The sequence below is a fragment of the Schistocerca cancellata genome, chromosome 3, assembly GCF_023864275.1.
Source record: "Schistocerca cancellata isolate TAMUIC-IGC-003103 chromosome 3, iqSchCanc2.1, whole genome shotgun sequence".
NCBI lineage: Eukaryota > Metazoa > Arthropoda > Insecta > Orthoptera > Acrididae > Schistocerca > Schistocerca cancellata.
In genome coordinates this window covers 48448656-48467329 of record NC_064628.1, presented here as the reverse complement: position 1 = coordinate 48467329, position 18674 = coordinate 48448656, and the positions used below count along the sequence as shown (strand labels likewise).

Below are 18674 nucleotides of genomic sequence, written 5' to 3'. Positions count from 1 at the left end.
CTTACACGATCACAATGCCACAAATATAGAATACATCACATACACTCAGCAACAGAAAGATTGAAACTTCCTGGCAGATTAAAACTGTGTGCCCGACCGAGACTCGAACTCGGGACCTTTGCCTTTCGCGGGCAAGTGCTCTACCATCTGAGCTACCGAAGCACGATTCACGCCCGGTACTCACAGCTTTATTTCTGCCAGTATCTGTGAGTACCGGGCGTGAGTCGTGCTTCGGTAGCTCAGATGGTAGAGCACTTGCCCGCGAAAGGCAAAGGTCCCGAGTTCGAGTCTCGGTCGGGCACACAGTTTTAATCTGCCAGGAAGTTTCATATCAGCGCACACTCCGCTGCAGAGTGAAAATCTCATTCTGGAAACAGAAAGATTCACATTAAGCAGAAAGGAAGGAGGAAGGGGATTTATCGACATAAAAAAGCTACATTATGGACATATATCTAAAAACAAAGGTGAAGTGACTTACCAAAAGAAAGCACAGGCAGGTTGATAGACACACAAACAAACACAAACCGTCTTTCCCTCTCCTTCCCTCTTTCCTGACGAAGCAGCCGTTGGTTGCGAAAGCAGAATTTTGTGTGTATGTTTGTGTTTGTTTGTGTGTCTATCGACCTGCCAGCGCTTTCTTTTGATAAGTCACATCAACTTTGTTTTTAGATATATTTTTCCCACGTGGAATGTTTCCCTCTATTATATTCACTACATTATGGACAGGTAGACAATTTAAGAAAATTCTTTCTAGAACGAGCAGAAACTAGTAAAATACACAAAGCAATCACTCATATAAATACATCGGCTACACCACTGCAATTTCATAACCACTTCTACAATCCTTTAGATCACATAACATCAACAGATATGAAGAAAGTAAATTGGAAAAAGAAAAAACTACATGGCAAGCACCCGTATCATCTAACACAGCCACACATTGATCAAGACGCATCCAACACATGGCTAAGAAAAGGCAATATATACAGTGAGACGGAAGTATTCATGATTGCAATACAGGATCCAACAATAAACACCAGATATTACAGCAATCATATTATTAAAGATGCCAATACTACAACAGATAAATGCAGACTTTGCAAACAACAAATAGAAACAGTAGATCACATCACAAGCGGATGTACAATACCAGCAAACACAGAATACACCAGAAGACATGACAATGTAGCAAAAATAATACATCAACAACTTGCCATACAACATAAACTAATAAAACAACACGTTCCCACATACAAGTATGCAGCACAAAATGTACTGGAGAATGATGAATACAAATTATACTGGAACAGAACCATTATAACAGATAAAACACCACCACATAACAAACCTGACATCATACTCACCAATAAAAATGAAGAAATTAATGCAACTAATCGAAATATCCATACCCAATACAACAAATATACAGAAGAAAACAGGAGAAAAAAATTGAAAAATACATCCAACTGGCTGAGGAAGTCAAGGACATGTGGCATCAGGATAAAGTCGACATTATACCAATTATACTATCAACTACAGGAGTCATACCACACAATATCCACCAGTACATCAACACAATACAGCTACATCCAAACGTATACATACAACTACAGAAATCTGTAATTATTGATACATGTTCAATTACCCGAAAGTTCCTAAATGCAATGTAACATATACCATACAGTTAAAACGAAGTCACGCTTGATCAAGGTCCGTGTTATTTTCCATTTTTAACCAGACCTAAGGTCTGAGAAAGGAAAGAAGATAATAATAATAATAACAATAATAAATGTACCTATGACGGTAAGTGATCAGAGTCAGAGCATCATCAATAGCATTTCACTAACAAAGAAAGTAGTAAATGTGAAGCAGAAGTTCTGCGAACAGCAATGTTTGATCATTGTAGATTAATGTTTTGTATTTTCAAAAATAGGAGCCGGCCGCTGTGGCTGAGCGGTTCTAGGCGTTTCAGTCTGGAACCGTGCTGCTGCTACGGTTGCAGGTTCGAATCATGCCTCAGGCATGGATGTGTGTTGTTAGATTAGATTTACTTTCATTCAAATTGATCCATAGTGAGGAGGTCCTCCAGGATGTAGAACATGTCAGAAAAACAACAATACATTACAAATATTTACAACTCAAACAAATAAGCTAATGTACCATTCCACAGGTCCCAAGTGGAATGATCATTATTTTTAATGAACACTATATGATAGAATCATTTTACAAATACTAATACACTGAATTTAAAATAAAAAAGTTTTTTATTTATTTATAAGGTAGTAAACATGTAATACTTATTTACAATGAACACATTACTGCACTGAAATGGTGCAGAAGTTAGATTGTACTTACACACACACACACATACACTCTCTCTCTTATTTACAATGAACACACACACATATATATATATATATATACATACACATAAATCAGTTGGTTCTACTGAGAAATTCATCACTGGAGTGGAAGGAGTTGGCCTACTATCCCTAGTTCCCTAAACAGGCTTCTGCAAGATGTTCTCGAGTTCACACCACATATAACTCTTACTGCACGTTTTTGTGCTTGGAAAACTTTAGCTTGGCTTGATGAATTACCCCAAAAAATAATCCCATATGACATTATGAAATGAAAGTAAGCATAGTATGCCAGCTGTTTCATTTTTATATCCCCTATGTCTGACACAATTCGCATTGCAAATAGAGATTTGTTAAGACGCTTCAGCAGTTCTGTGGTCTGCTTTTCCCAGTTGAATTTACTATTTATTGAATATATTATTTATTATCAAGCTGTAATCCCAAGAATTTAACACTGCTTGTCATCATATGTTAAGTATATAGTTGTGGGACACCTTTACGAGTTCTGAACTGCATGTAGTGAGTTTTTTCAAAGTTTAGTGACAAGGAATTGGCTAGGAACCAGTGATTAATGTCCACAAATATTTTATTAGCTGATCTTTCTAAGACTGCACTTGGTTTGCTATTTATTGTAATGTTTGTATCATCGGCAAACAAAACGAACTTGGCATCTGGTAATATTACTGATGAAAGGTCATTGATATACACAAGAAAAAGTAAGGGCTCTAAAATGGAACCTTGTGGGACCCCACATATAATTAGTTCCCAGTTGGATGATGCGTGATAGCTTGATACATGTCTCTTTCCTAATAACACACTTTGTTTCCTGCCAGAGATATAAGATTTGAACCATTTTTCAGCATTTCCTGTTACACTATAATATTCTAATTTACTTAAAAGGATATTGTGATTTACACAGTCAAATGTCTTTGACAGATCACAAAATATACCAGTTGCCTGCAATTTTTTATCTAATGAATTTAGCACATTTTCACTGTAAGTGTAGATAGCCTTCTGAATATCAGAACCCTTTAGAAATCCAAACTGTGAATTTGACAGTATGTTATTTGAGATAAGATGGTTATAAAGCTGATTGTACATTACTTTTTCTAAAATTTTTGAGAATGGCTGGCAAAAGTGAAATTGGATGGAAATTTGATGCTATTTCTTTATCTCCCTTCTTAAACAGAGGCTGAACTTCAGCATATTTTAACCATTCAGGAAATATTCCACTGATAAACAACTGGTTACACAGATAGCTTAATATGTTACTTAACTCAGAATCACATTCTTTAATTAGCTTTGTTGATATTTCATCATACCCACTAGATGTTTTTGATTTTAAAGATTTTATGATGAACATTATTTCTGCTGGTGTAGTTAGGGTCAAATTCATATTATGGAAGTTACATGAAATGTCTGGTCTGAGGTATTTCATAGCAGCATCGACAGAACCTGACAACTCCACCTTTTCAGTAATAGTTATGAAATGTTTGTTAAAAAGTTCTGCAACACTATACACATCTGTCACCAATGTGTCATTTACTCTTAATGCTATTTGTCCCTCTTCATGTCTGGTTCTACTGGTCTCCTCCTTCACTATATCCCATATTGTCTTTCTTTTGTTATCTGATATGACTATCTTTTCTTTGTAATATATTTGCTTTGATGTCCGTATTACAGTCTTTAATATTTTGCTGTATTTCTTGTAATGTGCTATAGCATCAACATCAGAACTGTTTCGGATTGACAGATACAGTTTTCTTTTTGTTTTACAACTTACCCCTATTCCTTGAGTAATCCATGGCTTCTTTGTAGACTTTGCTCTAACCTTGGTAAGTTTTTGGGGAAAACAGTGTTTGAATAAGGTAAGCACTTTATTAGCAAAAGTGTTATATTTTTCATTCATGCCATGAGCACTGTAAACGTCAGTCCAGTGAATGTCTATGAGGGGTGTCCTAAAATAATCAATTTTTGGCTTTTCGATTACCCTCTTGAGCTCAGATTTAACAGATTTTATACCCTCTTCAGTGTTAACATTTAACAGAAGGAACTGCATGTCATGATCTGAGAGGCCATTGACTATTGGTTTTGTAATACAATTTTGTTCATTGGACTTTCCTATAAAGATATTATCAATGGCTGTTTGTAAGCAGTTGGCCACCCTAGTGGGGAACTTTGCAATGTGAATTAAATTGAATGATAGTGTTACTAACTCAAAGAAGTTCTTATTGGGAGAGTCTTTAAGGAAATCTACAAGGTGTCCTTAGGTTAGTTCAGTTTAAGTAGTTCTAAGTCTTACGGGACTGATGACCTCAGAGGATTATCAATCTGGAAAACTGAACAATTTTAAAATGACACCAAGGAAAGAAGATTCAACTGCAACATTGCAAGCACCAAGCACAATGAGAAGTATGTTGCATTTCTTAACTCACTAATGCACCATTTTTACACAGTGTTCCCCAAAATGACTTGTCAGAAAAATCAAGGTCAGAATAGACTGTGGATTACTGAAGACAGGGAATATACACAGTATCAGAATAAGTACAGGCAGTTAATAAGAGAAGCAAACGCCAGTTCAGGAAACAAGCCATAGCAAATACAAATAATAAAAGTAAAACAATGTGAGACATAATCAACACTGAAAAATGGAGTCAAAAATAGTGTAAATAACAGAAATTGTGTTAAGTCAATGAGAACTGAGAATAATGTAGTTACAGTTGGAACAAAAATAAGTGATATGCTCAACAACAATATTATAAAAGCTGTACAAAATTTAAAAGAGGGAAAATATCAGCGGGGATCGAAGCATCCTAGAACACTTGGCCAACCATCCCACTGAGTGTTCCTGGAACCATTGATAAAAACAGAAATCATACAAATAATTCAGAAATTAAAATCAAAGAAGCCTGCAGGAGATTACGAAATATCAAATTCTCAAGCATGTGAACAAAGCAATAATAGAACCTCTTTCAGAGAAAGAGTGACAAAAACAACCCAAATAACTATAGACAAAAACTTTAATCTCTCATTTCTCAAAAATAATAGATGCTCATGCACAATAGGATGACTGCATTCCTAGAGGAACATAGTTGTCTGATTACAGCACAACATGGTTTCCAAAAAGGGAAATGTACTGAAACTGCAGTCTCAAGTCTACCATAATCTGTTATAGATGCATTAGATAAGAGAAACTCTGTATCTGCTATGTTTCTGGATTTGTCTACAGCTTTTGACACTATCAACCATACAGCACTAACTGAATAACTTAAAATCTATGGCATATGTTCAAATGCAGTGCAGTGGATAAAATCACATGAGAATACAAGGCACATTATGTGACAACAGATTCTGGATGCAGATCTGAAATCAAGGATAAGTACAGCGCACCTCAAGGATCTGTACTTGGTCCATTTCTGTTCAACCTACACTCCTGGAAATTGAAATAAGAACACCGTGAATTCATTGTCCCAGGAAGGGGAAACTTTATTGACACATTCCTGGGGTCAGATACATCACATGATCACACTGACAGAACCACAGGCACATAGACACAGGCAACAGAGCATGCACAATGTCGGCACTAGTACAGTGTATATCCACCTTTCGCAGCAATGCAGGCTGCTATTCTCCCATGGAGACGATCGTAGAGATGCTGGATGTAGTCCTGTGGAACGGCTTGCCATGCCATTTCCACTTGGCGCCTCAGTTGGACCAGCGTTCGTGCTGGACGTGCAGACCGTGTGAGACGACGCTTCATCCAGTCCCAAACATGCTCAATGAGGGACAGATCCGGAGATCTTGCTGGCCAGGGTAGTTGACTTACACCTTCTAGAGCACGTTGGGTGGCACGGGATACAAGCGGACGTGCATTGTCCTGTTGGAACAGCAAGTTCCCTTGCCGGTCTAGGAATGGTAGAACGATGGGTTCGATGACGGTTTGGATGTACCGTGCACTATTCAGTGTCCCCTCGACAATCACCAGTGGTGTACGGCCAGTGTAGGAGATCGCTCCCCACACCACACACCATGATGCCGGGTGTTGGCCCTGTGTGCCTCGGTCGTATGCAGTGCTGATTGTGGCGCTCACCTGCACGGCGCCAAACACGCATACGACCATCATTGGCACCAAGGCAGAAGCGACTCTCATCGCTGAAGACGACACGTCTCCATTCGTCCCTCCATTCACGCCTGTCGCGACACCACTGGAGGCGGGCTGCACGATGTTGGGGCGTGAGCGGAAGACGGCCTAACGGTGTGCGGGACCGTAGCCCAGCTTCATGGAGACGGTTGCGAATGGTCCTCGCCGATACCCCAGGAGCAACAGTGTCCCTAATTTGCTGGGAAGTGGCGGTGCGGTCCCCTACGGCACTGCGTAGGATCCTACGGTCTTGGCGTGCATCCGTGCGTCGCTGCAGTCCGGTCCCAGATCGACGGGCACGTGAACCTTCCGCCGACCACTGGCGACAACATCGATGTACTGTGGAGACCTCATGCCCCACGTGTTGAGCAATTCGGCGGTACGTCCACCCGGCCTCCCGCATGCCCACTATACGCCCTCGCTCAAAGTCCGTCAACTGCACATACGGTTCACGTCCACGCTGTCGCGGCATGCTACCAGTGTTAAAGACTGCGATGGAGCTCCGTATGCCACGGCAAACTGGCTGACACTGACGGCGGCGGTGCACAAATGCTGCGCAGCTAGCGCCATTCGACGGCCAACACCGCGGTTCCTGGGGTGTCCGCTGTGCCGTGCGTGTGATCATTGCTTGTACAGCCCTCTCGCAGTGTCCGGAGCAAGTGTGGTGGGTCTGACACACCGGTGTCAATGTGTTCTTTTTTCCATTTCCAGGAGTGTATTTGTAAACAATATTGAAGTCAGTGGGAAGGATCAAAAAATACTGTATGCTGATGAAATGACATTAGTGAATATAGAAGAGAATGTGCAAACACAGGAAAGAAGCACCTTTATGTGAGCAGTACCACTGTACAGTGGCTCATACAGAATGACTTAATCATAAATCTAAAAAAAGACAATATTTGTGGCATTCATTCATACATGAAACAAGACTGGAAGAAGTTACCTCTACAAACTGTTTGGAAAGTACAGTTGACAATAACCTCCAATGGAAACAACATATACACATTGTGTGTTGTGAATGAAGTACCATAATATTTATTATGAAACAGCTTGCACATTAAGCTAACAAAAAACTTCTGTGTACAGTGTACTATGCTCTATCTGAACCATACTTACAATGTAGAATTACTGTTTGGGAAAACTGAAAACTCCAGCAGCCACACTAAAAAAAAAGTGGTGCAAGAAAAGACTATTAGGACCATCTTGAATAAAAAATGAATGGATTCGTGCAGAACTGCCTTCTATAATCTAAAAATACTATCATTTCCATCCATGTACATATACAGAACAATAATTTCATTGATCAAAGGCAATGCATTACTAGAAAAAATGCAATGTCCATTCATGTGAAATAAGAAATAAAGGCCAGCTGAGAAATAAGGCACACCTACAGAGAGTTGCCAAAAAGGTCCTTGATATTATGGTGTACATCTGGTAAAGCAGCTTCTTAAGGGACTGCAGGATAGTATGAGTGAAAAGACATTCCAGAAACTTCTAAAACATTACTTAAGGGAAAAACAGTTTTGTAGTGTACAAGAGTATATGTGTAAAGAATGATGAATGCTATTATTATTTGTATGTATGTGCTGTAAACACTAGAAAATATTGTAGTATGTTGTATGTAAATATCTTTGACACCTAAATATTAATTGAGGGAAAAATGGATGCAACATTCTACCATTATTGCCAATTTGATGTTTTATATTGTAATATGTAGGCAATATGTTTTAAGATATTAGGTTAAGTTGACGTGTTCCATTTTACAAGCACACACTTGCATGTAATGTAATCAAACGTGACAAAATAAAAATCAGTTTTGTGTATGATGTTTTCTCACATTTCGCTTCCCACCCCTTTAACATTAACTCTATACAAAAAAACAAAACAAAAAAAAAATCTTATCAGCTTAATGTTATGAAGTTTGATTATTCATTGTCAAGTCACCATTCTTCATTCATCATTTTTTGATGATCCAACAAATAAGAACTTCCAGGAACCTATGAGGATGGTTTGAAAAGCTTTGAGAATGACCACGAGAGGTCAGCACTTGTAACCTCCCCCTCAATTATCGACCTTAATGACAGTGAAAAATGAGACCATGTGTACCTAATGGGAATTTTGGAAAAGCAATCGTCACCGAAGTTAACCTGTCGGTAAAGAGGGAGGAAAGGGTTACATCTAAATGAAAGGAAAAATGCAAATGAAACTGGTGGAGATTAATTTTGGAAAAGGGGTAAAGTTAATAAAGAAAGTAAATGTGCGGCCGTTACGTTAACAATCAACTAGCGGTAATTAGATATTTGAGATTTGGGGGAAATTACGGTCGCCAGTCCTAAGGACAATTACTATAGTAACTGAAAAAGAAAGGTTATTACACATATAATTAGCACTAGAAGTGTGGCAACTGAAGGTTGACACGTGTAGTGTGAAAACTGAAAGTTTGTCAGAAGTAATGAATTTCGCTACACTCTGACTTAATTTAGCAAAAGAATTAATAAAACAGGAAAATCGAAAGTTAATTTAGTGACTGAAGTTAATAGTGAGCTTTCTTTCTGAAGCACATCGCAATTCAGTAAAACACGGTTAGTCTTGGACTACCTCAACAATCATTTCAAAAGCTACTTGAATCTACGCAATTTAGAAATAAGAGATTTAGCTTTGAACTTGAATTAAATGATTCTGAACAATTAACAATAGTAAAATTTAGTACGTACCAAGCTGAGCTGCAGTCACAGGTAAGCTAAAATACGGTAACAAAACTCGCACTCTTAATTCGTGCTTGTGTAATCTAAATATTGTAGCCAGCTATGAAAACTTTAACTGAACTTTGAAATTAAATTATTTTAATGCTGGCGTTTGAATTTCAACGACACTCGGGTTCATTCCGGAAAAGGAAGGGACCCTGCTTGGTAATGCAATTGGGACAATGAGCAACAAAGGTTCATGCTACGTTGCTGTAATTTTGTGATTTGAACAGTTTTAAAAACTGAGGTCTGCCATACAGTTCTAAAACTTTACGTGCGTCCAGTCTTCCTTGTCGGTTGATTGAAGGTTTGAAGCCGTCGATCGAGGAGGTGGCGACAGTCACTCATTGTCGGCCGTCGCTGTTGCAGAAGCTGGATGTTGGCGCGCCTTCTTCTCGACACGGTCATCAGACGAAACGGGCTCTTGATGTGCGCCAGCTAATGCTTCCCGTCCGCGACACCATGTCAGAAACTATCATCGCGAGTCGAGCACAATTACATGCTGCCAAACCCCGAAAGCGCGGCAACTCGTGGGAGCGTCACACAACACCCCTGCTCCACTCGCTACTCCAGCCCGACTCTCTCCGCTCAGCCCGCGCTCCACGCGGCAGAGTTAACACTACCAAAGATCCTACACGCTTTGATTCTTCACACGACCTATCGATGTAATCGTTCGATAGCAGTTTTCCCTAGGCAAGACACAGCGTAAAAATACAAATAATATTTACGAAACAAACCAATTATACATCGACATAAATGCATAAATACATATATACAAATAGTAAAACAATTACAATATGTAAAGACACAGAAATGTCATATATTCAGGTAACAAAAATAAGGAAAACAAATTTATAGTACAATAGATGGAAATAGGAGGATATGCATTTCTGGCGTTACACGTGCCCCACATTGTCTGAGGGTGTTCGTGTAACCTAAACAGACTCAGAAAATGTCCCAAAAAAGAAACAGCGGAAATGCATATGCTCAAAACATCAACAAAATTTAGCATTCGTCTAATTAAGCATAAATGAATTTTTAGACCATAATAATTGAGTGGAGACACTCCTAATCTTATTCCACTCTATCATCTTGCACAAAATAATACAAGCTGACAACATATCAAAATTCGTAGAAAACATAGAAAATGGTTTAGCTATTCCAAAATCATTAAAATTCGTAACACTATAAGAAATGGAATACTATTTGCACAATTAATTAGAGTGCATGGTCACAAAAACAGGTAGATCAAAATACGCAAATAAATAATTACATAGACTACACATTTTGTATAACCTTTTCATAATTAATATTCTCGTCATGAGAATCTATTTAACACTAACCAAGAAATTAATGTACAACAGATCGACAAAAGCATAAATATTAACAGCAGAATACTTTCACATCAGCTGTCCGGGAAGAAAAAAAACAACTCCACCTTCCGTACTCGCAAGTACAAGAATGCCGACAGCGGCACAAGAGCCGACAGCGGCACAAGAGCCGACAGCGGCTCCGCCTCGCTAGTATTGTTGCGCCCGCCTGTGCGGCACGCTTGATCTCACTCGCCTGTGTAATGGCATTTCCAGAACGTCCGTTTCACTGATTTCTTTAGGAATAACTCACTCCCGAATAATCTCAAGGAGTCCCTTAATACTATCACAGTGGATAACTCTACACTGTCCATCATCACACGCATGTACTAGCCTGAAACTCAAAACAGCGTCTAAGTACATCGGCAATGACTAGTAAAACACACATTCATGAAATCTGACAGCTAGTTACAAAAGCATATTTACATGCCTTAATCTACTATGACTCAGCTGAAAACTTAAACTAGCAGCTTGGATTTTCCAGATGATTACTAATCAGTTACTCTTAAATCATTTAGTCAAAATTAATTACTTATTAATTACAACTTCTTTAATGTCCTCTTGGTCAGGCAAAAGCATCGCAACATGGCACATCCTTAAATCTTACACTCTATATTTACATACTGTACAAATTACCCTTCTGTGGTATTAATCAATCATAGGTTGGTACAATTTCAAGTCTACAATGTTCCGTATACCTAATAGCTTTCCAGAGCTTGGATACTCTGAGCAATAAGCATTTGTGTGAGGTATACCAATGACTTTATATGGTCCATTATAAACAAACTTAAATTTAGAGATTTCATGGTCTATCTCGCTCGATTTCTCATGAGCTTTTACAAGTACTAAGTCTCCGATAGCAAACTTAGCAAAACGCGCTTTAGCGTCATGACGACGTATGCCAGCATCGACTTTTAGCTTCATTACTTCTCCCAAACGATCTTTTTTCACACCAATACTAATGTCAATCCGTGGAGGGAATTTGATTATCTCTTCCAATTCACTTTCTACACTTTTGTCAATGCCAAAATTCCTCACGTTACGGCAGTTCAAATTCATTCCTGCGTCAATGTCATCCGACCAGTTAACAATGTGTATAGGCTGATATTGCCTGTGCACACCGTCTCCTGCCTCGTCAAAACCAACTACCATTGTTTTATCTAGTGACATACATGTCAAAGTTTTGCTTTCGCAGTTAATCACTGCACGGTACTTTAATAGCCAATCTAACCCGATAATTACTTCCGTAGTTAAGTCTGGCACGACGACAAACTCTTGTTCAAATCGTGCCCCACATATCTCGAAATGGACAAAAATCTGTTTTGTGACCGGTTTACTGGCCTTCCCAGTAGCACCGATAATTTTCACTCCTCTTACTGGCATAACTACGATGCCAGGTCTGTCTTTCAGTAACTGAAATATTTTTCCAGATACAGCAGTCAATTCTGCACCAGTGTCAATCAACACGTTTAGTTGTAGGTCGTGCATATTAACAGACACTACTATCTGTCTACACCTGTCCTCGACTGTTTCTTTATTTTCCCACAGTAAATCCTCGTCTACATCCAGGTCATTCCAGAAAAAACCACCCGGCTTTGACCCTAAATCCTGCTTATCTGGCGGCTTTTTTAGCCTCTGTTCACATACAGTTTTAATTTCAACACGTTTGTCCTGAGGCTTAGTCTGTAGCTTTGCCTCCAATAACGAAACCTTTCCCTGTAACTCGTCAACTAGTGAGTGTTGCTTTGCTATCAATTCATTAATTGTCACCTTTGTTGATTCCTCTTTGGTCAGATTGATCTCATCTGCCAATCTACCTGGAGGAATGTGCCCAGTAGTATCTGCAATTACTTCCTCTGGATCTGCGCAACCCACACTGCTACCGTCTGACCGTATAACGTCAGCTCTAACCTCATACACGCTGTAATCTACGTGCTTTTCTACCAATCGTGTCCGGCTATCACTAAAATTTTTGTAATCTTTCTCCTTAATACTCTCGCAATGTTTAAACTGGAGGTTTGCATCGGATGGGTTGGCTACTTCTACCACTATAACTTTCGGTAAAGTCTGCCGGTTAGGGCCAGAACTTTCCGTTACTACTTCAACGTCCAACTCCTGTGGGACGAAACACGACGAATCTTGCTCGTGCTCCCCATTAACATCAACTATTTCTGGTAAAGTCTGCCGGTTAGGGCCAGAACTTTCTGTCATTTCACAAACACTATCTTCCTGCGGGACGAGACGCGGAAAATCCTGCCCGCGCTCCCCATAAACACTTCTCCCGTACAGGCCCCTATAATCTCTTAGTTCGTCGTATAATCGACCGAACTGCCTTAACCAGACCTCATCCCTCTCTGCATCCCCTCGCTCGATGACGGACGTTTTATCCGATATCTGATCTTCTCTCAACACTTGCGAATCATTCTTAAACTTAATCTCCAGTTCCGCTGCGGGTATTACAGCTGCCACTTTATTATCGATTTCCGGAACACTACTTAAACTGTTGTCACTGACAGTGAATGTATTTTCTACTGCCGCGTCTACAGCTGATTTACGACTCGTGGCCGCACTCCTTTCTCCTAACACTGGCACACTCTCCAGCCGTTGATTATTCCATACGGAATTTTGATAACGACGACACCTCGGTTTTCTGCTGTTATTGGGCCGCCAAAATTTCTCCACGCCCGGTCGGCCCCTCACCGGCGCGGCTAATGGTTTCCCTGTCTCGTCCCAGCAGATACGCTCCCCGGATGCTGCTGAGGTGGCTGATCACACCCTCTGGCGTTATTACTATTCGGCGAAGCCCGTATCACGCTAGTGTGATACTGGTTTCCGTCATTCCTGTTATTATTTGCATTGTACCAATTGTCATTACGGCCCGAACCACTATTGTTATTGCTGCCATAGTTGCGGTATGCATTATTCCCATGGTTATCATTGTTGTGGTTCCCGTTGTTGTTACCACGGCCTCTACCACTGTCGCGATTATTGCGCCAATTGTCCTCGTCCTCCACTCTTTCCAGGAAATCATTTATTGTCCTGTAATTGCTTCCTACGTAGCGTTTTGTATCATCTGGAAGCTTTTTGTAGAGTTCCCAGACTATTTCAGATTCCGTGCGGCGATCACGCAAATATTCCAACTTGCGGATCCAGCCCTCACAAAACTCCTTCATCAAACCGCGAGAATTCGCATCGAAAGGCCTCGATACGACAAATTCGCGCCAGACACTTTGCTGTTTTTCCTCTGACCAGTATTCAGCCAGAAAAAATTTTTTAAATTCGTCAAAAGTCAGGTTCGTAATGTTGAGGTTTAAGCCCCAACGCTTGGCATCACCAGCCAACACATCAATAATCGCTTTAATTTTTCTCTCATTAGTCCATGATCTGGGTAAACCTCTTTCACAATTCTTAATGAAATCCGTCGCGTGTATACCACCTTTTTTCAAGGGGTCGAACCGCTCCTCTTTCGTCAACAATTCCGAACTATGTGCATAGATTGGCACATAGCTCTGTTTTTCGTCAAGTTTCTTTTCTAATTCCGACACTCTAGTAATTACTTGGCAAGTGGTTGTCACAAGCGTTTCTACTTCCCTTTTTTTCTCTTCGCAGGTATTAGCCTGCTTCGTCACTTTGGTATCTACTTCGGATACTAAAGCCTTTAAAGTTTCCACCTTCTTTTGATCCTCTTTTTTCACTAATTGAATTTGTTCCGTCACCTTATTCTCGATGATCGGAGCAACTGATTCTCCTACACTTTTCTCGATTCTGCTAATTTCGGAATAAAAACGTGTATTTATGCTCGCAATTTCCGCCTGAACGCCTATCATTTCCTGTTTAAGATTACCGATTTCGGTATTAATCACAACAATATCTTCTTTGATTTTATCAACTTTTGTGTTAACAACTCCAACATTGTTGTCAACAACATTAATAGCTATGTTGTGACTGTCTAGCTTTCGTTCAATTTTTTCAGACTGAGCTTCTTGCTTGGCCGATTGACTCTTGATTTCGTTAATCAAAACATTCAATAAATCAGTTAAATTCCCGGAAACTACCGGTTTTACTTCCGTAGCGGCTTCCTCTTTAATTGTCCCCCCGTATTCGTCATCAAGGGATTCACATTTGATTTTCACTTCCGATTCCGAAACATTTTCTAAAGTGTGGAATTCCATTTCTGCTCTTTGTTGCGTTTCGGCGGTCACGTCTTTCATGCTAGCCGCCTGCCCCTGAACAATGGGTACCACGGTGCGCGTTTCCCACTGTTCGACCGATTGTTCCTTATCTAAGCCTACCAAATTTTGGTAATTGTTGCCTTCACTCATTTTAATAATTTTCAATATAAATGCCAAATCTCAAATCTAATTAGGATTCCTCACACTAATATTCTGGCTGACGTATCGAACATTTCGTAACCAGTACTTTGTTACGAGATTTGCACAATGCAAAATTCGTGTCCAGAACAACCTTAAATTCGAAGATTGTCCTGTCACCAGGTCGCCACGTGTAACCTCCCCCTCACTTATCGACCTTAATGACAGTGAAAAATGAAACCGCGTGTACCTAATGGGAATTTTGGAAAAGCAATTGTCACCGAAGTTAACCTGTCGGTAAAGAGGGAGGAAAGGGTTACATCTAAATGAAAGGAAAAATGCAAATGAAACTGGTGGAAATTAATTTTGGAAAAGGGGTAAAGTTAATAAAGAAAGTAAATGTGCGGCCGTTACGTTAACAATCAACTAGCGGTAATTAGATATTTGAGATTTGGGGGAAAGTACGGTCGCCAGTCCTAAGGACAATTACTATAGTAACTGAAAAAGAAAGGTTATTACACATATAATTAGCACTAGAAGTGTGGCAACTGAAGGTTGACACGTGTAGTGTGAAAACTGAAAGTTTGTCAGAAGTAATGAATTTCGCTACACTCTGACTTAATTTAGCAAAAGAATTAATAAAACAGGAAAATCGAAAGTTAATTTAGTGACTGAAGTTAATAGTGAGCTTTCTTTCTGAAGCATATCGCAATTCAGTAAAACACGGTTAGTCTTGGACTACCTCAACAATCATTTCAAAAGCTACTTGAATCTACGCAATTTAGAAATAAGAGATTTAGCTTTGAACTTGAATTAAATGATTCTGAACAATTAACAATAGTAAAATTTAGTATGTACCAAGCTGAGCTGCAGTCACAGGTAAGCTAAAATACGGTAACAAAACTCGCACTTTACGTGCGTCCAGTCTTCCTTGTTGGTTGATTGAAGGTTTGAAGCCGTCGATCGAGGAGGTGGCGACAGTCACTCATTGTCGGCCGTTGCTGTTGCAGAAGCTGGATGTTGGCGCGCCTTCTTCTCGACACGGTCACCAGACGAAACGGGCTCTTGATGTGCGCCAGCTAATGCTTCCCGTCCGCGACACCATGTCAGAAACTATCATCGCGAGTCGAGCGCAATTACATGCTGCCAAACCCCGAAAGCACGGCAACTCGCGGGAGCGTCACACAACACCCCTGCTCCACTCGCTACTCCAGCCCTCCGCTCAGCCCGTGCTCCACGCGGCAGAGTTAACACTACCAAAGATCCTACACACTTTGATTCTTCACACGACCTATCGATGTAATCGTTCGATAGCAGTTTTCCCTAGGCAAGACCCAGCGTAAAAATACAAATAATATTTATGAAACAAATCAATTGTACATCGACATAAATGCATAAATACATATATACAAATAGTAAAACAATTACAATATGTAAAGACACAGAAATGTCATATATTCAGGTAACAAAAATAAGGAAAACAAATTTATAGTACAATAGATGGAAATAGGAGGATATGCATTTCTGGCGTTACACACTACCGCAACGAGTTGTTCATGTAATATTCATTGGACTGTTGCCTGTAAACACAAGCCACATCAGTGCTCTAGGAATAGAGCTATGGCAGTGATATGGCTCTGTTTTTGTTCCCACGTAGTGATTTGCAAAGATGGAAAAAATCGAGATTCAAGCAGTGATTAAGTACTTCGTAAAGAAAGATGTGGAAGTAAAGGACATACCTGCTGGTTACCAGAATACACCGGGGGACTCTGCTCCTTCATATTCAACTGTGCCAAAGTGAACAAATGAATTTAATTTTGGTTGGGAGAGCTTAGATGATGATCCGCCAAGGCTCACTACTCCAGAAATCATTGCAGAAGTTCACAAAATGATCATGGAGGGTCGCTGATTGAAAGTGCATGAAATTGCTCACACTTGCCAGATGTCATCTTAAAGGGTATATCACATTTTAACTGAAGAATTAGAAATTAAAAAATTATCTGCGAGATGGGTGGCACGACTCTTGACACTGGATCAAAAGTGCACGAGAATGGACATACCGGAACAATATTTGGCCCATTTTAGGAGAAACAAACAAGATTTTTTGAGCCGGTTTGTGACCAGAAATGAAATGTGGGTACACTACTGTACGTCAGATACAAAACAACAGTAAAAACAGTGGAAACAAGCTGATTCTCCACCACCAAATGAATCAAAGACAATTCCTTCATTGGGAAAGGTCATGGCATCAGTGTTCTGGGATGTGAAGGGGATTCTTTTGTAGATTATCACCCCACTGGGCAAACAATTACTGGAGAATACTATGCTAACCTCCTGGACAAATTGAAACACAAGATATGCAAAAAAGGCCAGGTTTAGCAAGGAAGAAAGTCATCTTCCATCAAGACAATGCGCACCCACACACATGTGCTGTCGCTATGGCAAAATTAGATGAACTAAGGTATAAATTGTTGCCACACTGGCCTTATTCACCTTATATGGGCTCTGTAAGACTTCCATCTTTTCCCAAAACTGAAAATTTTTCTTGGTGGACGAAGATTCACTTCAAACAAAGAATTGATAGCTAGAATTGACAACTACTTTGCAGGTCTTGAGGAAATTCATTTTTGAGATGGGCTCAAGGCACTGGAATATTGTTGGACCAAGTGCATTAATCTACAAGGAGACTATATTGAAAAATAAAAAAGTTTCAGTGATGTAAGTACTTTTTTTATATTCTGTTCTGAGAACGTTTCAAACCACTCTCGTAGAAAAGCCAAGATATTCATTAACAATCTGAAGCAGCTGTTAGAAATTGCATCATAATGAACTGCTATTTGTGCTTTTTCAAGCTAAATTTTACATGGTAAAGCTATCATGAAAAATACTACTTAGGTAAAAGCTGATCCTTCCTCAGATGTATGGAATGGCTACTATTTGCTTCCTACTGCTTATCTAATCTCTATATGGGCACAGTTTTTTTTTTTTTTTATCACAGAACAATATTTATCTGTGTTCCATAAGAATGACGTATGTTTACAACAAACATAATCAGATAAATCGTTGAATAAAAAATTAAAATGTATATACTTTTAATTCGCTTTTGGTTTTGTATTATAATTATTTTACCTGAAGTTCTTGTTCTGTAACATCTTCCTTAAGTTCATTAGCAACCCTTTTCAGATTATTTAAAGAAACTTTTCCAGTTTCATCATCATTAAACAGATGGAAAGCTCGTAAAATTTCATCTTTTGGATCAGTCTCAGACATCTTAATTGTAACAAACAACAGGAAATCATTGAACGACAAGTAACCTAAAAGAAAAATACAGCAGTTTACCTGATTAGTGTTGAGAATAACGAAAAAATATACTTCCACAAACATATTTTAAAGAAAATTAAAGATCATAATGTAACAGTTTAGCTTAATGAGTAACAGTGTCTGAAGTATCAGCTTTGTTTTTGATTTTTTTTTTTTTTTTTTTTTTTTTTTTTTGGGGGGGAGGGGGGCGGGTGGTCCCCTCCTATATACCTGTAAACAATGATGAACATACGGCGTAATTAAATTACTATTACACAATGAAAGGATAGGTTGTAATAGTCTCCAGAGTTTACATCCATATTTATACTATGCAAATCACTTTAATATATGTCACAGATAGTATGTTCTGTAATAGGATTTGTTATGATTTCTTACTTTTCCACTCATTGAAGGATGTTGAAAGGCTAGACAATCTAATAAATTTTGTC

The 18674-nt window shown here is 39.3% G+C and overlaps 1 protein-coding gene across 3 annotated transcripts in view; it reads right to left on the bottom strand.

Moving 5' to 3' along the window:
* Nucleotides 1–18674, bottom strand: part of LOC126176927 (centrin-2-like) — a 160843-nt gene that overhangs the window by 8778 nt on the left and 133391 nt on the right. Inside the window, exon 5 of one of the 3 annotated variants that reach the window (XM_049924118.1) lies at nt 18185–18239. The exons of the other annotated variants lie outside the window; for them this stretch is intronic. The gene's annotated coding sequence lies outside the window, so the exon portion shown is untranslated. Of the gene's footprint in view, nt 1–18184; nt 18240–18674 lie in introns of those variants that run through there. 3 annotated transcript variants of the gene reach the window in all.